This window comes from Manacus candei, unplaced genomic scaffold (assembly GCF_025592945.1).
Source record: "Manacus candei isolate 608988 ecotype Guabito, Panama unplaced genomic scaffold, ASM2559294v1 h1tg000050l, whole genome shotgun sequence".
NCBI classification, from domain to species: domain Eukaryota; kingdom Metazoa; phylum Chordata; class Aves; order Passeriformes; family Pipridae; genus Manacus; species Manacus candei.
In genome coordinates, this window is record NW_026138098.1 from 30,175,974 (window position 1) to 30,197,969 (window position 21,996).

A 21,996-nucleotide genomic window follows, 5' to 3' on the forward strand; every position below is an offset into this window, starting at 1 on the left:
GCGAGTCTTGCTGACCACCCCCTGGGTCTCCAGTTCGCGGATCATCTTATGTATAGGGGTCACAGAGTCTCGGTCGGTGCGGTATTGCCGACGGTGCACTGTTGCTGTGGCTATCGGTACCAATTGTTCTTCAACCTTCAGCAGTCCCACAGCAGAGGGGTCCTCTGAGAGACCAGGCAAGGTGTTCAACTGTCTAATTTCCTCCGTCTCCACAGCAGCTATGCCAAAAGCCCAACGAAGTCCTTTTGGGTCTTTGAAATACCCACTCCTCAGGTAATCTATGCCAAGGATACACGGGGCCTCTGGACCAGTCACGATGGGGTGTCTGTGCCATTCCTTCCCAGTCAGGCTCACTTCAGCTTCCAGTACAGTCAGCTGTTGGGATCCCCCTGTCACCCCAGAAATAGAGATGGATTCTGCCCCTACGTATCTTGATGGCATTAATGTACATTGTGCGCCAGTGTCCACTAAAGCCTTATATCTTTGTGGCTCTGATGTGCCAGGCCACCGAATCCACACAGTCCAATAGACTCGATTGTCCCTCTCCTCTACCTGGCTAGAGGCAGGGCACCCCTAGTCCTGGTCATGGTACTCATTGTGCTCTTCTTGTGGGTATGACCTGGAGGTCCCTTCAAGAGGATCAGACGTATCATCATTCCTGTACCGTCTGGAGTCTTGCCCACGAGAGACTGGAGCAACGTTTACCCTTGAAGAGTTCTTTATGGTATTTGTTCCTCTTTTCAGCTCACGTACCCGGGCTGCTAAGGAAGAGGTGGGTTTCCCATCCCACTTCCTCATATCTTCTCCATGCTCACGGAGGTAAAACCATAGATCGCTACGTGGAGTGTACCTTCTCTCCTTAGCTGGGGGACGCTGGCTCCTGATAGCAGAGACTCTTGTTCGTCCTGGCGAGATATGGAAAATCCCTTCCTTAATTTCTTCTCTTAGCTTCTGGTGTCCCTCTTCAATTTTCTCTTCTAGGCTTCGGACGTGTTCAGCCAGTTTGGTTTCCACAGATGAGACGTGGGCTCGTAATGGGGCGGTGACAGTGTCTTCATAAATCCTGAGTTTGCTAACCAATGCTCCCACCTTGTCCTCTCCCTCCCTCCATTGCAGCGTTGCTAAGTAGCGGGAATACATTTCTGGCCCGAGTCGTGCAAACTTTAACCACATTTGGGAGGTGCACTGTACGGCATCTGGACTCTTAGGGAATCTTTCATCCTCTGAAAAGATTATCTCCAGTACAGCTAACTCCCTTAAGCACCGGATACCTTGTTCCATCGTGTTCCACTGTCCTTGCTGTACGTGGAGGTCCTCCTTGCAAAGGTATCTCTCCCTCACACTGGACAACAGTCGCCGCCAGAGGCTGAGAGTTTCCTGCCTCCTTCCAATCCCCTGATCAATGACTACATCTCGAGACAGGGATCCCAGCTGTCTGGCTTCACTCCCATCTAGGATCGTATCGTTAGCTGCGGCATCCCAGATTCGGAGCAGCCAGGTCAGAATGGACTCGTTCGCCTGTCGTGTGAACTCTCTCCGGAGCTCACGTAGCTCACCCAGGGATAGGGACCGAGTGATTATTTCTGGCTCTGTCTCCTCCGGTGGATGTGAAGGTCCCGCCTCTTCGTCATCATTTGCTATGCGAACTGATTTAGTCTTTGATTTCCTTTTCTGGACAGGGGCGACTGCTATTGGTTTTGCTTGTTCTTCTGGCTCCTCGATGGTTTGTGTGGACACGGTGCTGGTTGGTTCATTTCTTTCTCCCTCTGACTCAGCTGTGGTTTGGGTGGACATGGTGTCTGCGGATTTGCTCCTTCTCTCCTCGCCCTGACAGTGCTGTACCATGTCAAGTAGTGCCCGGTAGGCAGTGGCCAGGGCCCAGCAGGTTGCTGTGAGCTGGCCATCTCTGGAGCTGCCAGAGCATTTTTCCTTCACCAGTCTTATCATGCTAACAGGATCCTGCAGTTGTTCAGGGGTGAATTTCCAGATCATTGGAGGAGAAAACTTTTCCAAATACTGGCTGATGTCCTCCCACTTCCCGTGCCACTCAGCATTATCTGCTCCCAGGGCAGGTGTCCAACCAACCTCCCTAAAAGGCACTTTTCTGACCCTAAACATGGTGTACACAGTACAGAGCAGACAGAGCAACACTAACAATAACATTATGCTGTCCTTAACATCAAAAGGGAACTCAATATTTTCAAAAACTGTTTTAGCAGGTCTGAAGGGGAAGAAGGAGGTGGGAGGCTGGAAACCATCCACCCCTGTTCCCCCAAAAAGCTGGGTACGATTTTTAATGAGGCCCCAGAGGTAGCAACCCAAACCAGGACAGGCAAACAGGACTGAATACACATTTACCATGAAACTCATTGCTTCTGATGTTAGAATGACATAAACATAATATACTAATAAAGCAATTTGGATCCCTCTCCCTGGTCTTAAAGAGAGCATCAAAACAGGCAAATAATACGCCATCTGTGGAAATATGAACAGGCTCAAATACAACATCCATGTGAGTGCATCAAACAACATGGTGATCAGGGAGTTTCTATATTCAAATAGACAAATGCTTCAAATGAAATTGTGATTCTGACAATAGTCTAGTTTCTGGGAAATGACATGGAAGGCTATAGAATACAGTTTTGGGTTACACCCACCATGCTCTATGGGCAGAGGGTGCGAATAGTCTATTGACAACAATAGTCTAGTTTCTGGGAAATGACATGGAAGGCTATAGAATACAGTTTTGGGTTACACCCACCATGATGAACTGATCTCAGCTGTCCTAACTAGGACATATGGTATCCAAGTGCTTTGCACACTTACATACTCTAGTTTTCTGAAATGTGGTGCTGTTTTTGCCCATGGATGCTGCCTGTACCTGCCCTCCACAGCCTTCCTTCAGCCTCCCTGTGCAGGACAGTCTGTGTGGGTAAGGCAGCCTCCTTCCAGCTCAAAAGCTTGTCAGGTGCCAAGATATCCACAAAGGCAGAAAGTCAAAAATCCTCTTTGGCTTCCTTCACAGCTTGTTAACTCATACTTCATTTTTATTTGTGCCTTTGGCTTGAACATGTTGTATATCCAGATTGTCTGGGTCGGGAGCACTTTATCATCAAAACTTGCTATTGGCAAGTGTTACTTTGCCCTTGACTGTAGGTTTGATTGTTGTCCCACAGTTTGTGCAGTGTGTTTTCCAAAGTGATGCTACAAAGAAGACTGAGGAACAGAGAGAAGCCAGTTATCAGATCTGTGGGGCTCATAGCATACCACCCTGTGTGAGAAGGGTCTCTGGAGCTGGGGATGCAGGGCACGGTGGAAGCCCTCTCTGTGGGCTCAGAGTGCTTCCTTACCTGGGAAATTCTGCAACTTCTGTATCCCAGAGAATCTGCAAATGCCCTCCTGCACGTTCTCCTCAAAACGGATATTTTGTACCTAAGACAAGGATAGGGCACTTTTGAAGTATAAACAAAAGCTTGGGGAGAAAAATGGGGAAGACTGGTTGAGTAGCACTTTTTTCCCTCTTCATTTTCTCTTTCTTTTAAAGTAACAAACCTTAGCTATGGAAGTGAGTGCTGCTCTGATTTCATGAATAAGCCGAGTTAGCAATGTACAGCACTACTAGCATTCCCCAAAAATGGAAGACTGTGCCTCTTCCCCCAGATCAAACTTCTCCAAATCTCATCTAACTGATTTCAAAGAACCTTTTCAAAGAACATGAAACAAGTCTGTAAGACGAGACTTGTGGGTAGAAATCAGGTGAATAGCAAAGCAGATCTGCCTACAAGTTCAGAAACCCCCACAACCTTTCCTTTGCAAGAAAACTACCAGAACCAAGCACTTCTCTTGAGCATTCTGCCTGACCCCGAAGAGAATTAAGTGTTGCTTTCCTCTACCATTGGATGAAGCAGGTTGCTGCAATAAGCTTGACCTCTCCCCACTTCATCTCTGTTTTTTTCCTCGGAACCCTCTCTTACCCCTTCTCTTGCTGTAAGTTTAGAGAAGCAGTAGATTACTGTCACGTGTAGAACCCTCACTGCAAGGGCTGTGCCAGGGGCCTTAGACTCTCTCCCAGCCCTGGTCTGTCACACAAATTCTTACCATGGCTCAGTGCAAAGTAAGTGCTGTGCTGGGTTAACTGTTGTGCCACCAGTGCATCTTGCTCCTGTTGATTCCTGTGGAAGCTCTGATTTCATATTGCTTGATATCAGGGTCATCATTTACACACCACCTTTTCACAAGTTAAATCTGTTCATTCCTCAAAACAGGAGCAGAAAGCGCATTTCCTTGCCTCGTCCCAGCAAAACTGCCTTCCTGCTATGGTGCAGGGCTACTAAAGGCATTCATAAGGGTGGAACTGTACACTGCTATATTTTATTGGTTTATTTGGAGCTTGAAATGGAGAAGCGTGCAGGAAAGTGGGACACCAGCGGCTAAATGCTCCTGACATTTATACAGAAAAACATTCAGGGATTTACTTTAGGAATGGAGTGTGTGAGTAGGTCTCTTCTGTGTCCCTGAGAGTAGCTGAGGAATGCTGTACTGTTCATTCGCCACATCTTCAGATTTTACACATAATTCTCTAAAAAATGTGGGCAAATTGATTAATAAAAGCTGCACTTTGGAAACAGTACATCTTCTCTTCCTTATCAGAGAGAATTTTGTGTGCCATACCTTCAAATGTACTAGAAAATCCCTGCCTTTATAATGTTGCACAGTGTTTGTGTTTATTATTGAATTCCTTTTCACACTGATTACAAGGTGCTGGCTGCCCACAAAAGATTAAGAATCCATGTGGGTTGTTTATCCGAGCTCAATCTTGTATACAAATAAAATCCTTCAGCAGTTTTAGCTACGCTTTGAAATTCAAATGGTTAAGAGAAAAGCTCCTTAAGCAGATTGCAAGTAGTTAGATATGTTATTGTATATAAACTGTAAATGCATGCTTACAGACAGATATGCATAATGTGATAGTGGAGTTTGCTTTTCAGAGTCATGGGTGGATTTAAAAAGTCCCCAGTTCCAAACTAGCAGAAAGTTGCACGGGATCTCTCTCTCTGCTGCAGATAAGATCTGTATTTTGGGCTTGTTCTTGAAAAATCACAGATGCTCAGTGTTTGTTTAAACTCATGTACAGAGGCTGTGTTTCACATCTCGTAGACTTCAGAGCAGCACATTGAAGTTAAGATGTGGAATGCTACTGAAATTCAATAGGAACTGGGCAGCTAGCTCTTTCAGACCCCTTGGAAAATCCCTGTCCAAATGTGGAGGAGGAAAAAGACAGCTGCAAAACAGATTAGAATCTTACTTGGAACAACTTTTATGAACATCTGAATGTGAAATATTCTTAAGGCCCTTCCTGTCCTAACTCTCCCCTCTCGTTCAGTGCTAAAGTCATCCTCAGCTCTGTGGAGCAAGATGCTGTGCTTTAAAAGCCAGCACGTTTCAATGTATAGAAAAGCTATTTTTACTTGGCCCAGGATTGAAACTAACTTTTCTTGGGCTTTGAAGCAGGGTTAGTTTTCAAGAAAAGTTCTATATTTTAATGTAGACAGCAGGCTGGAAATGCCAGCTGTCTGAACCTGTTCAGCGGTATAAAACTTCAGAGTAAGTCCCAAGACAGAATGGTTACTGGCCAGAGAGTAGAACAGGTAATTAAAGGTGTTTAATAGGTGCATTTAACAAATAGCTCTGTGGTTTATCACATAGTTCTGCAGTCTATCACAGGAATATCACTTCCAGTCATTCTTGGCTGTATGTAAAATATTCATGCTAGCCCTAGCTTTTTTTTTTCCTGCTTGAATATAATGTTTCATGGGAACAGTAAAACCTATAAAAGTCAGAGATCAAAACTGAATGTTATTTCCAAAATAGCAATGATACACAGAATGCTGTCATGGAAACCTTCCTTACAGAGCTCTTGGCATCACTGGCCATCATCCCACACTGTGCCGTGGAGGTAATTCATCTCTCACACACCGGAATATGTCGTCTATAAAGTGTAGTCACAATAAAAATACAGATGTCAGCCAATGATACTGCTTTTCATGGACAGATGGCAAAGCCTGCTTTTCATACCTGAATATATATCTGTCCATTGCAAAGCCATGTGGGATCAGATGAGCTTTGTTTCCTTAAGAAAACTGGAATTTCCTCTTTCCTCTGAAACCCATGTTAATATTAAAGGTTATGAACACTTTTTAGCTTGGAGTACAGCTCCTACTTGGTCATGTCCCATCAAAATCAACATTTCATTGCCACTCACAGGTGGTTTTGTTTATCCTTCACAGAATCCTTGGCATTATTAGTTATATTTCCTGAAGTAATTTATCCTTTTTCCAGACCATAACTAGAGAGACCATACCAAATTTCCAGGCAATAAGACAAGCAACAGTTTCTTGTCTTTATCAAGTGCAAAGAATAGACAATTTAACCCCTTGCAAAGATAGAACATGACAGCAATATTTAGACTTGAGGGTGAGAGGCAGAAGTAGCAGAGCTTCTGTGTTTATATGAAAGATGAGATGAAGTTTTGCAATTACATAACAGAAGGGATTATATTGTGCCAGATTAGTTTCCAAGCCACATATCTCAGAGAAAATCCACATTTTTGAATGAGAGACCACAAAGCTGTGCAGATAGATAAGCTATGAGAATGCAGTATCAGCTTCCTTTGGGTTTGGTACCTTTAAGTGAAGTAGACAATGCGTTCTGGCTTTGTCTCAGTACGGTTTTAGTTGCATCCTCAATTTTCAGGTGGAATAAAAAGACTGATTCAGGACATTTGGAATTTATTACAGAGAGGAAAGAGGTAAATCATTGATCTTTTCTTGATTTGTGTTTGGATTGTTCCCAGTAGCTGATTCCTACAATATGTAAGTGAAATTATTCTTTTTTGCCTTTCACTGCATGTAGGTCTGTGCCTAAAGGGCAACAATAAATATTTAAACAATTGCACTAGTGAAAATATATGTTAAACACAAACCCCAAAACCCTCAAAATTTGCATGATGGAAATATAGTGATTCATAAGTCTTAGTTATCATAAACATGATCAAAGAAAAATAGAAATATATATGCTTCTCTATGCCCACATGGGCACTGGAGTTAATCTCTGTCTCTTACAGAAACTGTATCTTCTCAAACAGTCGTAGGAAATGCTACAAGTCATTCCAACCTAAAACCTTACTGAGATTATCCATTATTGTAGGTCTACCTTTAAATAAAAAGCCAAGAGAAGGTCAAACATTCGCTTTCTTATGCTGCATGTTCACAGTCAAGTCCTACAAAGTACATGGTTTGGTAGGGGCTTTCCTAGTTCTCACTGCACTGTAAATAAAATTACAAGAAAATAATGAGATGGGCTCACAAAAATGATGATCATATAAGATCCTAACACAAACAAGAAGTGAGTGTTCTGGGAGTTGTGCTTCAAAGAATAATGAGCTAAGGGTAGGAAACAATGGGCTTGGGAAATCTCTCAAGTTAATGGTACTTGTAGCACTGTGGTGTCAGCTAAGCTCTGTGGCCTTTTGTAGAAATTGTCACAACACCACAGGAGGGACAAGGCATCTGCACATGGAGTAGTGGGAACCACAACAAAGTCTACTTTTCATCTTGGGTTCTTTTTTCCTGACACAGCATTTGAACAGATTTTGGGTGAATAAATGCTATTAAGTTTTATGCCAAAAGTGTTAGGGGATGAGTTTTCCCTGTGTTTCTATACAAGTTGAAGTAAGTGAGTCTTGAAAAAAAGAAAACTCTTAATTTATTTTCAGGCTGAATAGACATACCTGCTCTGTTCTTACTCCATTCTGTGTTGCTTACTCCCAAGCACAAACCATTTTCAATTACGCAGCTCTAAAGATCTCACTATACTGACTGACTGCTGTCCCATATTCTCACCTTCTGTTTTAGTTGTGTTGTGATAACTGCAAGAAGAGGAATTTGTATGAGTTTCTCCTGCCAGATTTTTGAGGCTTTCCTCATTGTATCAGAGAAAATACTTGTCTTAACTTACTTAAAGGTGTACATGGGGTATATTGGGAAAGAATGTCTCTTTCTCAGATCATTTTCCCCCTAAAAAGATCCCAAATATGAGTTTCTGACTTTCTAGCCAATATATAATTACTCAGAAGTTCCAGTAATTTTTGGAAGAGGTCTTCTGCCTTCTGCTTTCATTTCCTCCCTTTTATTAGGAAACTCTTTGTTTCTGCATCTGAAAGTGAAGAAAAGTACACTTCATTAAGTCTACAATTGTTTAGAACTCAGAAGTGTAGATTGATTAGCACATACTCTACAATAGCTCTTATAATTAACAGCTTTAAATAAATGGGTTTTAAACTATTCTTACAGTTTCTAGTGCTTTTTATACAGTCCAAACATGCTGTGTACACTGTTCTTTGACTCTGCTGTGTTCCTGGAGGGGAATGAATCAGAATATTCTGAATGCCTTATGTAACGTATTTAGAGAACGTTTTTTTCATATCTTTGTTTGAATTTCTTGGACGGAATTAATTAATGGCGAAGTATAAAGGCCAACTTTGAAATCCCAGCTGACTTATACACTAGAGCTCAATTTGTATTCTACATCAAGGAAATGTTTGGATTTGAAAGAAGGACACCATTATCAAAAAGATTTCTGTAGATGACTCTGTTTGTCAGAGCACCATCTCTTTGCCACAGAAGTGCAATTTTAAAATTTGGATAACTCAAAAAGAAATTGATTTTCTGCTCAGAGTACATATATTTAATTTCTTATTAAAAATTAAATGCAGAACAGGAAATAGTAACTGAATTGGGATATGAAAAAAAAATTAAAGGTTGGCTTTGTTTAAAACAATATTAATTTCAGACAAACAGTAGAGAGAATAAAGTCTGTAGCCTGCACTTTTATAGTCCAGTGGAAACCTGGTGGGGATAACAGCTTTTAGGAAAGAGAGAGATTCTTTTTCTTTTCATACTCATGTTTGCATTTGTAACTGTATTTCTTTGTACAGTAGTACATACTGCAGTAATATGTAAGAAGTTTTAGTTTCTTAGTATAAATTTGGGTATAAATTTTCTGACTTCAGTGAAGGCAGTGCAATAAAGATAATTTGCATCAGTTTCCAAAGAGTTTGATCAGTGGATCACTGCAGCACCAGGGAAGTTGGCAGGAAAACCCTGCTTTTGTCTTTGTGGAAAAGGGGCTATTCGTGAAATGCCACTTTGTGATTTAGACGAGTAAAGCAGTAGCTGATAGTATATTACTGTGTGCACTTCATCCCTCTGCCTGCTCTGACGTGGGACGGGCAAAGGAGAACAGACAGGTCCTGCTCACACACCTACGCCTTCCCAGACTCCAGGTTCTACATACAGGGAGGGCATTCCTTGTAGGCAAAGCAGCTCTGCCAAAGTGCTAAGAGAGGAAATGAAAAAAAACATCATTTGGGGCTATAACACAGTCACCAGCTTCTGCTGAAGCTGCTGGAATTTCCCCAGAGTTCACTGTAGGAGCAACATCAGCTCTTGGTCTGTAGGTGGTGTGGCCCAGGGGAAGTCGGGCACCCGGAGTTTGTGGCAGACTAGGCCAGTGCCTGTGTTAGAGCTGCAGGAGGCAGAACACTCAGCCCAGAAGGGCCAGCGGGCTTCCAGTTCATGTGTTAAGTTCGGGAAGTACAGGGGAATGTTTTCCAGTCTAGAGGTCTCAAGGCTTGGAAGAACCAAGCTTGCTGATTTTTACTGATCTATTTGTTATGTTCTCAGGCCTCAAAGTTTGTGGGGTCACACAAATCTGTGCAAAGTCAGTGAAAGGGTCCAGTAGCTCCTATACAGTGTCCAGTACTAGGGTGTTAAGACTTCTAGGTAGATGGAAGATCTTGTCTTTATGTTTTCCAGGATTATTCTCCCTGTCAAAGAGAAACTGGACAGGAGGGACTAGAGTTTTGATAACATCTTCTATGCTTTTAAATATTTGTAGTGTGGAAAAAGGGTTGATTGGGATAGTGTTTTCTGGTTTTAAGATAATTTTTCTTCTCACATTAGCAACTCTCTATTTTTCTTCTCAAACATTATTTATTTTCTGACTCAATTATTTATCTCTGTGGCACCTTGATGTGGTCTTGAGAAATGTTAAACACTGTCCCCTGTTTAAACACTTCACAGTGGAGCATTAAAGACAATTTTGTAACTTCGAGCTCTGAAAGAGAATACTTATTGCAGTCCCATCATAATACCTTGTCCTGTTTCTCTGATACCAGCAAACTTCCACATTCCTTCAAGAGACAGGGAGTTAGGATTGGAACAGTAGATGGTGTACAGAAAGTAGCCCAGCTTCTCTGGCCTGTTTGATACTGGGCGATGGTGGATTTCCTCCAGGGCTGTCGAGAGCGCTGTGGACAAGCCTGTGTTTATAGTCCTGCAGTACAATGTGAGCAGTGGCACAGAAATGCTGCTGGGCTCCTGCCAGAGGGCCACACAAAGGCAGCCAGATCATGTCCCTGCAATGCAAATGCGATGGCAGTGGCAGCACGGGAAGTCTGGTGGTGCAGCCACCTCCTCCTCTCTCCTGCTCACCCTCCCCAGTTCGGGTACTGGGAGAACACACTGCTGAGGGGGAGGTTACCAGGAGCACTGGCTGCAGAGAGATTTTGGTAGGCAGACTGCCTTCAGAACTCCAAGTTCATGCCCATCTGGCTTTGGGATGGGACTAATTATATGCCAGGACTCTTATTGACCCTGCACTTCCAGGTGTCTTTGGAGTCTGGCTGGTGGCCAGAGTGGGCAGGACCGTTCCCTCATGAGGCCCCAACACAACTTCCAACAAAACCTCTCTTCTCTGTGCCCGAATGAGGGGACTGGCAGGAGCCGGAGGAGGAGCCCCGGGAGGGCAGTGCGGAGCCCTCAGTGAGGGGAAGGGCCCTCGGAGAAGTTCCATCTCCAACGGGAGCAAGGGTGGCTCCTCCAGCAAGGATCCCTGCCGGGCACCCTGAGCACGAGGTACAGCACTCCTGGGGCACAGGGACATTGGAAAGAGGGAGAACAGGGGACTGGAAAAGGGCTGAGCAACTAGGAGAGGAAGGGGATAAAGAGAGCAGAGAAATGAGGATGGAGGGGCTTGGAAGAACATCACCTACTGCCTGCAGGGAAAATAAGATTCATTGAGAGGCTCAGATATGCAGAAAGTAGGAAGTATTGGTGCTATGGGGAGCAGAAGGAGAATTTACTGTACAATTAATGGCTTGATGAGATCCTGAGTATGCAACAGCTGAGTAGTTTGAGTGGGAAGACCCATGTTATGTGGACAAATCTGACATGCATTTTTCTTTACATTTTTACTTTGCTTACATTTTTTTGTCTGGTTCCCACATGTCTCCAGAATTTATCAACATACAGTTGTATTCTTCTACATTGCTGATCTTCTCCTAAGCTATGAAGTTGGAAAACTATCTAAAAACAACTTTAAAAACCAGAATTTTCCTTCCTGAAATCAGCACATAAGGGATTCACTGCATCTCAGTCCATCAGGTTTCCCATCTGTTCAAAAGGATGTGGTTACTTCTGTGAAATAAATACTTTTCAAAATTTATTTTTGGAGGAGGGGAGTACATGTATATGTTTTGGGAATAAGATGTAAGAGATGGTGCCCTGTAAGGGATGGTTAGACCTGCTCTTTAGCATGTGACAAAGCTCAAATATGGTTTGTTTTCTTGGTTTTGAATGCCTTTGGATCCCAGATGCTCAAGGATAAAGGTTTACTTGTTTGTTTATTGCTTGTTTTCTGAGTGAAGTTTTATTTATTTGTGCAGAATGCTCTATTCTACTGGGTGGCATGTCAGACTATTTCTTTTGGCACCTATTTTAAAAAATAGGTGCTTTTACTGTGCAGCTGAAGTGGTTTTGCTTCAGGTCCCCTTGTAGTAAACCCCACTGGAGTAGTGGCTCACTACAAAATGAAAAGTGAACAAACTTGGCTTTATAAATTTCATGCATATAGCCTTCCATTTTCATGCCTCTCACATGGGCCAGCATGCTTGGATTTACTGATTTATTTTTTGCATTTTAATTCCAATTGGAAAGTTAGTTATGTAGGGTGTTAAGTTCCAGCTGTCCTTATTTTGATATGAGATTATTTACTGCTTGATTAAGAAAACTCGTCCAGAATAACACTGTATATGTCACAATGGAGTACTTTCTATACAAAATGTAATTTTACAGTTTTTCCCTACTGACATTCCTCCTAAGACTTGTTTGGTATTTGGAAGGCACGCTGAGGACATTCCCAAGCTGGCCAGTACAGCTGTGGCTTAAGCCTTATCCTGTCATTACTAAACACACAAACCACACACCACACACAGGATGGATCTCCATCCAGGGGCTGGCTACAAGCCAGGCCTAAGTCACTTTGTAGGATTTGCTCAAAAAGAGAAGCCAGAGCTGGAAGCAGCAGGTACAGGGATGGATCTCAGCCATGTCTGGGAATGTGCGTGTGCACTGGCTCATGGGGCTCTCTCGTGTCCTCGGGACACTGGGAACGCCATGGGAGAGAACAAGTCCCTGCAATTCCTCCTGCAATTTCTCTGCTGTGGAGCCAGTCTGGTGATGGCAGCACGAGACTCTTCCTTCACCTCTCTCATAAATACAGACGAGGCAGCGCCACAACACAGCCTTGGTGACCCGCTGGAAGAGCAGTGGGGCCCCTGCAGAGGGGTCGGGCTCCCCACTCCTCTGTCCTTCACATGTCTGGCCCATCCCCGTGAGCTCTTCGCTCCTCTCAGGTGATGGGCTGACCCCACGCTGGAAGGAAAATGTTACACCCACCTCTGCCTTAGCTTTTCTTGGCCACTGGCTGCTAAAATCAGCTTGCAGATGTCTCACCTTCTGGAGCAACACTTCAAGATCTTCATTTTCATTCAGAAGGTGCAATTGTATGTTTTGAGTTGTGCTGTGAGGGAATGTTGCCATTTGATACTTCTCTACAAATATAAATTTCCAGCTTTAAGGCTTAAGACGTACAGTGGAGAAAGTATCTACCTTTTTTCGTGCTTGTGCCAGTAACTGTGAATGTAAATAACTACATTAATGAGGCTTATTGGAAGCATTTTATTAGTGAATGTGCAAGTCATTAATTTTTTGGTACCAAAGTGGAAATGACCCTTCTTATGTTTGTATTGGAAACTATGAAACTTAATTTCTGTGCATACAAGAGCATTTTTGTCCATCACAGTAGCCAAAGCACTTTAGTAAGTCATTGTAGTTTGAAATAGCACTGTCATTTAGCACTATCATTTTTTCCTCCACGGCCTTACATTCCCAAATTCTTTCATAAAAGACAGTAAATGTTTGTGCGAATGTAAAATTAAAAGCATGGGTGATGTTCTCTGGGTAGAATCCTCATTTTGGCAGCTGGTTGGAGAATGAATAGGCATCGTTACTATTAAATGGAAAATTTCCTTTACCTGAGTAGCCAGCTGGTTTTGCTAGTGGTCTGGTAGGACATTTGTTTTAGAACTCCCAAGTGCTAAAATCATGCTTACTCTGTGGGTCCTGTTCATGCCAGCAGCAAGATACTGGTGGACACTGTAGAAAGACATACAAATAAGGAATTGATTACCTTAAGGTGTTTTCATAGGTCTTAAAAATAATCAATGATTTATATCTTAAAAAATCTAGTGTGTTCATTTTGAGTTAAATAGACTAACAGATCAAGCAAAATGTTATAGTATATATTTTGAGTTTGCTCCAGTTCTGTTTGCTGCTTTTTGCATCTATAAATGAAGCTTTTTGAAGTTTCACAGACAAAATCTCTTGAAAATCTCAGTGGGTTTGGCTCTTCAGAATGGTGATGTTTCAGCTGGTGATGTCACGATAGGTTTTTATTATAGAGAACTTTCTTCTAAGGGAATGCATCTGACACAAGTAGAGCGCTAAGGGAATTATTGGAAGTTAGTAATTGTGTAAGGATAACACTCAGAAGAGTAGGAATGCTGGACCAAGGCATGGAAAGAAGGCCCTTTGAAGAAGGTGGAGAAAGAAGGGGTAGGCACACTCATAGAGGTGTGTCGTGGCAAAACAGAAACAGAACATGACTAGAAGACAGAAACCTAACACTAGATTTTTATTCCCTATTAAACAGTATAGTGAATTGTTGTGTAAGGATTGTAGAAAATCCACAGGAGGAAACCTCCTACCAAGAAACAGTTGCAGAAACATACCCCTCCGAGGTCTAGTGCCATCTTTATCTACAACATCATTTCTGTTGTTTAACTCCAATAGTTACAAAGTGTGTCAAATTCGTGTGGAACAGAACCAATTTCCTTGGTCCTAAAATAATAATTTTAACATCCTTCTCGTTTCTAACAGCAACAGCAAAACCAACAAAAGCTGGGAATAGTTTAAGTGCTTCCCTTTTGTGGATGCAGACATATATAGCACACAGAGTCCAAGTCACAGAGTAACCACAACTGTCACATGCACTGGACAACAGCAGGTCTGTGTGTTTTTCCTTAAGGCCTGAATCAGCTGAGAAGAAGTGCCATGTTGAGCAGTACACTGCTTTTCTCTGGACAATTCAATGTATGAATTATTTCACTATTATTTCACTGTTTCCCTATGCACTAGATTTCAAAAAAAAGGCAATTTTATGTATAGAGTATTTAAGCACCCGTTAAGGCCTGCTCAGATTTGCTGGGATTACACATAAAAATCCTGCCATGGATGCAGAGAATACTCAGCTTCTCCCTCCAAAAGGCTAGTCGTGCCTTCACATATGAGGAGTTATTTATTGAGTGCAATGATAACAGCGACCATATTGCTGTACTCCCACATTGACGCAAATGTTGGCAAAAGCTACTGTGCCAGCTGCCCACTTTACACACTCTAGTGGCACCTTTTCTCTTCCTCAAATCCATAAATTGCCATTATCATGCCATTAATGCTCAAACATTGACAGGTTTTTTTCTGCCTCACATATTTCTCAGAAAATAAAAGATGAACATGGATACCCAGGAGTCTGTAAAACCAGACCAAACCCAGCAGTTAAGAATTGTTCGATGCCAGAAAATGCCCTGGAGTCCTCTGTGGGAACATTATTGTAGAGAACCAAGGATTAATGCAGAGATTGAGGAGATTAAACCTTAATTAAAATGAGCACTTGTATGCACTACATACAGCAGACAACTATTCCTTTGGCTATAGTGGAGCAGGAGTCTTCCTGCAGTTACACAGGTCATACATCCCGTCCTTCCCAAAGAGTGGCTTCCTGCAGTGACTGCTGGAGGATGCGCAGTGTCAGCATAGGAACACACAGCTACAGAAGACTCCTCATGGCACAGTGCTTCTCTGTAACAAGATGAGGTGACTTCCATAATCAGCATTTATGTCTGAACTGTACACATGGTTTTTTTCCTTCTGTTCATGGACTGTGCTGCTCCAGCCCATAATGGTATGTTCACTATCAAGTCAAAACCTGGGAGCTGCATTTCCCACTTGAGTACACAGAACTGGAGGTGATGATCATTTCTGTTAAGTTTTCATCTTTAGAAGTATTTATTTCAGATCTAAGATAGTCTCTGCCTGCTGGCCTCCAAAATAGGCTGTAAGGGTATATTCAAGACTTGAATTTGTGTCCCGTTTCACTTCTAAGTATGTTGACATAATTTTCTAATGCAGTAGCCTTTCTCATATTTAAAAACTAAATAAATCAAGATAATTTGGTGCATACCGTTTTTATGATTGCATAATAATTCTTCTCCGTTCATGAGGGATTTTATACTCTGTACACCTGTGATGAACAAGAGGCATGTAAAGATCAAACTGTCATTTATTGATCATTGAAACAGGAGGAAAAAACCTGCAATGTTTTAGGTACATTCTTTCAGAACTCCAAGTTCTGAACTCCAAGTCACTTCAAGTATTTTGAAATAGAAACAGGGAATATAAAAATATATGTAAATGATGTGCCAACACCTTTCCAAAGTGCCACCAGTACTGTTCTTGTCTGGAGTTTGTGTAAAGTCAAAAGGGATTCACTGTTTGAATGTTTTCAAAACTCCTCATGTTGTAATCCCCTGTTATCCAATATTTTATTCTTCTCAGCAGGACATTTAGCAGAGAGATGAAACCCGAGTAGGCCATAATGAATGCTTTCAGCAGTTCTCCCTGCATATTCACAGCTGTGTGGAACTAGTTACTCTTAAGTGGAAACCTGAAGGGTCTCTACGTTGTGATGGTGTTTGCCAGTGTCCCCTTCTGACCTAGTCAGTACTTTGGTGTAATGTTATTTTTGGGACATGTTTGATAGCTTAGAAGCAAAGTCTAGAAATAGACATCCACATGTACATCTCTTAAAGCACCAGGTCTTCTGCTGATCAGACTCTCTGATAACTTCCTTCCTTTACTTTATTCAGTTTGCTGCACTTAAAGCATTCCTCAGGATCATTGCCAAATTATTTGTTTGTAGTTTCAGGGCATATTAGTTTTAAATTACTTGAGATGGTGTCATAACAGGTATAAAGTAATTATTCTAATCTATAATTAATTCTTGATTAATTATTATTAATAAAAATAATTCTAATAACCTCTTGAAATACAGTGCCATCAAGTTCCATGTCTCTTTTTAGAATGTTTTCCTGTGAAAATCCTTCTCTGCTGGTCCACTGAGGCTATTTGGGCTGAGTCCCTCTGCTTGAACCCTTGTGTTGAAGTCAGTGAACTTCCTTCTTGGTATCACTCTGGGAAGAAAGAACATAATCTCTGTCTTAGGCAACTTCATAAGAGATTTCATCCTGACAGTTTTCCTTACTCTCTATTCCTTACTTGGAAAATACAGAGATATTATATATAAGTAAATAATAAATAATAAATAAAAAAATAAATATATTGTATATGCTGTGTTATTAGGTGAGCAAATGAAAAAGGCAACTTGGCAAAAGAGGGTTGAGAGGAGAAGAAGGAAAACCATGAGTTTGGTGCAGAAGGAGAAGCAAAGAGTTTGCAGAAGCAGAGAAAAGATGTTTCTTCAGAATCCTAATAAGCAGTATTAGTGACTTTTAAAATAATAGTGTTTGCTGGGACTTGTACAGAGGAGCACTAAGCTCAGCTATCTGGTGACCACCAAAAGATACTGCTCTGCAGCCACTGCCTCCAACACAAACAGCCAGCTCCATTTAAGTGTCCCTGCTGGAGGCAATCAATCACATACGCAACAGAGCAGTGATAAATAAGGTCTGCCGTTCATATACGTCCAGTTATTTTTGCAACTAAGCTATATTTGTGTCCAAAAGAAATATTTGGATGACTGAATGTCTCCCTCCCAGGAGCAGACTAAAAAAAAGAGTGCACATTGTCAGCATAGGTCAAGAAACAAGTGAAACCCAGAACTGCATGCCTGGATGCATTTTATCTTCCGAACCAGAGCGGTGCCACCCTGGGCAACCTTTCGGGAGGCGTTGGTGCCTTAGGCTTAAGTACCTCATGTCAGAGTGAATGAAGAGATCCAGACAGTCAGTTTACTGCTTAGGATGGAAAACAATGCGCCAAATGGAAGGAGGAGGAGCACTCTAAGAACATTATGAAAATTGCAGAGATAGTTCATAGAAAAGTGTTAATAGAAAAGATATCTTTGAGAAGAAAGTCAGCTTCTTGAAATCCCCCTGGCTCTGTGTTTCTCAGTGTGATGACAGCAAAATAGTTTAAAAACATTGGAGTTTGTGGTTTGGGTTTTTGTTGTGTTTTTTTTTGCTATTACTGCCTGCCCCACAAAGAACACTTGTTTTAGAAATTCCAGTCAAGTCTGTACCTGCACATTGTGGGTTACCAGCTCTCCAGAACTGTCCCGAGGAGTCTGTCTGAAGTACGATGAGCTCAGCTGGAGATGTAGCTCCAGTGAGAGACACAGATTCAGTCACTTGGTGGGCACAGGGCAGCAAAGCAGGAGACTTGCATCTGGTGTGTGCAGCAACAGAGGCACAGAGCTCAGTGGGGCTCATGTCACCAGCTCACATTTAGGAATTCAGTAATAAATATGGGAAAGTCTCATTTTCTTAATTGACTGGATCTAGAGATGATCAGTATGTCATTACTGGTTTTCCCCCATGAAACAAGAATATGCAATATACCTTCCCCTAGTCTTGAGTTTTTTATCTCCTATCTCTCTCTCTTTTTGGACATTCTCTCTACCGGAGCCATTCTGCAGGGCTTAGGGGAAGATGGATGCATTTGTGGTGTTTGGATTTGTTATGCCTGTGATTTTTCACTGTAAAGCCAATGTTAGGAGCTTTAACAATTTTTTTCTTGAGTTTGGCCTTGATCTTACTGCCAAGGAAATGTACATCAAGCAAGATTTTGCATTTTAAGGAGAAAAGCACAAACAGAAAAAAAAATTGTCAAGTTTTTGATAAAATATGCATGTTCAGGCTGTTTTCCATTTGAGAGGCTGATGAAGACCAGCAGGAAAAACATTTAAATATTAACTAATTTCAGAATTACAGCTTTTTGAAGAGGACCAAAAGATCCCAGATATCCCTTCTGTTTATAACTAGTGTAGCAACAGGGCAGAGGTGAAATTTCGTTCCTTGTTTTTCTTTTAAGAATTCAGTCTTTACCAGTGCATTATTCCAAATCCTTCACTGAATAATCTTCATAATGATTTCAGTTTCTGTGAGTCTCATCACCAGCATATTTGTTCATTAGAATGTCTATGAAGGACAAACAAGGCTGAACGGAATTCATTAAAAAGTTTGAGCAAATGCTGGTGGGTTTTTTCCCAGTATTTTCTCATTTCTGTTAAGAGCTGATACAAATCTCATCTCAATGCAGTGAAAAACCTCCATCACTTACCTAGTTTTGTACATCTGTGAGCCCTCTCTACCTCAGAAGTAAAGACAGGACAGACCCTCTCCTGACTGTGACCTTTTTTTCTGTAGGTATGAAACCTCTCCCATTACTACAAACAGCCTCCGCCCGTGAACACTGTTAATCTCTCTGGCATGTTCAGGTCTTGCATGCGTTGGCTTTTTGCCATTTTATCTGAGCACAATGTTCTCAAAGCTTGCAGTATGACACATGATACAGCAAAGAAAGATAAGGAAAGGAACAGAGCAGACAGTAATCGATAGGAATGAAAAGGACAAAAGAGCCTCTCAGCATTTTCCATCCATTCTGCTACTTTTACTTCTTTTCCCTTCTCTTTATCTGTTGGGGTTTTTTTCACGTTCTCCCCTCTCAAGATTTTAAGTATTTTAAGTCAGTCCCTGTGTCTTTACTACGAGCATAAATTATGAGGAATGAGCAAAAGGAGCTACAAGCAATACACTTACAGCAGGAGCTGCTGACTCAGCATGTGAGGAGCCTGAATGGAGCAACACAGCTCAGAATCATAAATCAGCATGCAAAAACTGTCAGACAGCCATGTCACCATGAAGTAGCTGGTTAGGAAGAACACCATGTTTTTCCCCAACCTAAAACTACCCTAGGAACAAAGCATTTGCAGTCTCTAAGCTCCAGTTCTTGAAGCTTTTCGTTCAGGTTTTGTTGTTGTTGTTGTTGATGATGTTTGTTTTTTTTGCTTTTACTTAGGATTAAAATTTACTTGCTTGGTTACCTCCCATTTCATTCACTGAACATCTGATTAGCTGAATACTAGGTAGCGGATTATCACACAAGATTCTGTGGTGAGGTGCAACTCTTATTTAAAAACTTCTTGTGTAGATTTATAAGAGAGGGAGCTTTATTTCTCTTGGTTTTTTATTAGCTTTGGATAGTCAGAAAAGACTTTTGAGATGACAACACTTGAGTTAAGCTCCAGATCCACTGCTGTTTTAATGTTCAAATTCTGCACTTCACATGTTTTCTTTCCCAGTCTTATGTAAGAAGATTACATAAGAGAGGACTGTAATCTCCAAAATCATTTACCATATTAAATAGCAACTACCATCAATGGATCTTTATCAGCTGCCTGGAGCACAAGGGAGACACGTGGCTGTACATTTGGAAACTGGTCACTCACAGTACTAATCAATGTTTGCTGCCAGTCGTGGGCAGATGTCATCAACAGTCATTACACAGCTCTGAAAATAGAATCAAACTTGACCTGGACAGGTCCTCAAACAATTGATAAACTGCCTCTGAATGATGGAAATGTATGGAGTCCATTCTCTCCACCAGCCTCCTGCTGCTCAGTGATCCTGCAGAGCCGGTGCTGGGGCAGCATGGGGAGGGGGCACTCAGGATGTACAAGTCAAGATGAATTCTTCTGACCCCTAAGACTCATGGTTTCTCTAGAGGTCCCTGATCTGTCCTCATGGGGAGGAGCATCACCACCATGTGCCTGCTGATCCCTGCAGCAATGCTGTGCCATCTCTGGAAATGGCAAGTTTTATTTGCCTCTTGTTCTTCCTTTTTGTCTTTTCCCTCAGAACCACAGGTAGCAAAGACAGTGAGTGGGAGAAGCACTTGTGGGGAAGAGAAGGGCAAACTGGTTCTGGGAACACCTCTGCCATGTGTGTGCTGCTTTGGCTGTCCCAGGCACTGTGCTGTGCCCTGGGAAGGGGGGAAACATTATCAGGACGCAGAGGGGTTCCTGTGCTACCGTTTTGCCAGCTTTCCCCAACTGTGTGCACTCTGCATCAGGAGCTGGCATCGTGGCACACACTCCTTCACTTGCTGCGTTGTGTGGAAGGCGACAACCTGCCATGGTGTCATATTCATACATTTTCCTACGTCTGGTTTCCTCTGCTTAGCTCCTACCAGAGGATAAAGAGTACAGGGGGAGGCTTCCTTCCCCCTTCCTTCCCTGCCCTACACAAGGCTTGGAGGAACACTGCCTTCTCCTTTCCTTTGAGAAGTGCACACAGTCCTTGGCACCAGACGTGGTCAGCTGCTCCCGTGCTCCTGTTTGCTTGCTGGTGTGTGGCCGAGGGCATGACAGGAAGGCAGGCAATGCTGTACTCCTGAAATGAGGCATAGCAAGTGCTGGGTGCCTGCAGCCCCAGCCAGCCTGCCAGTGCTTGTCTGCTCGTTAGTTAGCAGGTAGAACATTACAAGTGACTTGCACTTAGTTGCTCCCCTGTGCAAGCCCCTCTGATCTCCAGCAGGCCTGGAAGACATGATTTAAGGCAGCGAGGAATGTGTTGCTGCTAGAGTTTGCACAGCTAGAGTTTGTGTGGTAATGCTACCTTTGAAAATAAAAGAGTGCTTTGTAAAGGCTACCAATACTGCTAAATGTAATGACAGGAGAAAAATAATTTTTAAGATGTCTCTGCCAAGAATGAGAATCTGTTTGTCAGAAATAGCCACCAGCACTCCCTCAGTGGAAGGGGAGGAGATCTCTGCTATTTGCTTCTCCTCCTTTACAGTCTCTAGAAGGGTGTATGCAAAGGGACTTTTCTCTTTGTCTCCTGTCCCAAAACAAGGAGGACACCACAGCAATAATCTTTTGATGACAGAAATGACTGAATCAAAGTTTGTTATGAGCTATAAAGCAGAACATACTGTTACACTTTATCTGTGCAGGGAGTGATCTCTTTATTTAGCAGCAGTTGCAGCAACAGAAATTTTTCTGACTACAGGTTTTGTTTTTATGCCTTCCCAAGCATTCTCCCTTTTGGTTGAAGTTGTGACATGAGATCAGGAAAGCTTAAGAGCTTAAGTGACTTCTTAGCGTACCATCATTTCGAGATGAATAAGCATTCACGAAGACAGCCTGTGGGAAGCGAATTGATGTACTATTTGAACGCCCTGACTTTATAATTCATACAAAACTCTCTCTGCAGGAGTGTGCCCAGTGCCGAAAACTTTGCCTTAGGGTTCAGATGGATCAAGCAGTAATAAGACTCCATGGCCAGTTGAGGGGGAGGAAGAGGGGGAAACAATTTAAAAGAAGTGAAAGAAGATACCCATGGTCATTGTTGTCGCAAAGCTTTTGCTCCCACAGCCTGTGGAAGTGCCACACAATAGGCTGGAGAACTGACCCTGCTCTCAGTTCCCTGCCTGTGGGATTGCAACCTCGGTTTGGGAACAG

At 42.4% G+C, this 21,996-nt stretch overlaps 1 protein-coding gene across 2 annotated transcripts in view; it reads left to right on the plus strand.

The window, feature by feature from the left end:
• PHYHIPL (phytanoyl-CoA 2-hydroxylase interacting protein like) overlaps positions 1-21,996 on the plus strand; it is a 137,942-nt gene that overhangs the window by 68,745 nt on the left and 47,201 nt on the right. The window contains exon 1 of one of the 2 annotated variants that reach the window (XM_051800224.1): positions 10,639-10,976. The exons of the other annotated variant lie outside the window; for it this stretch is intronic. The gene's annotated coding sequence lies outside the window, so the exon portion shown is untranslated. Of the gene's footprint in view, positions 1-10,638; positions 10,977-21,996 lie in introns of those variants that run through there. 2 annotated transcript variants of the gene reach the window in all.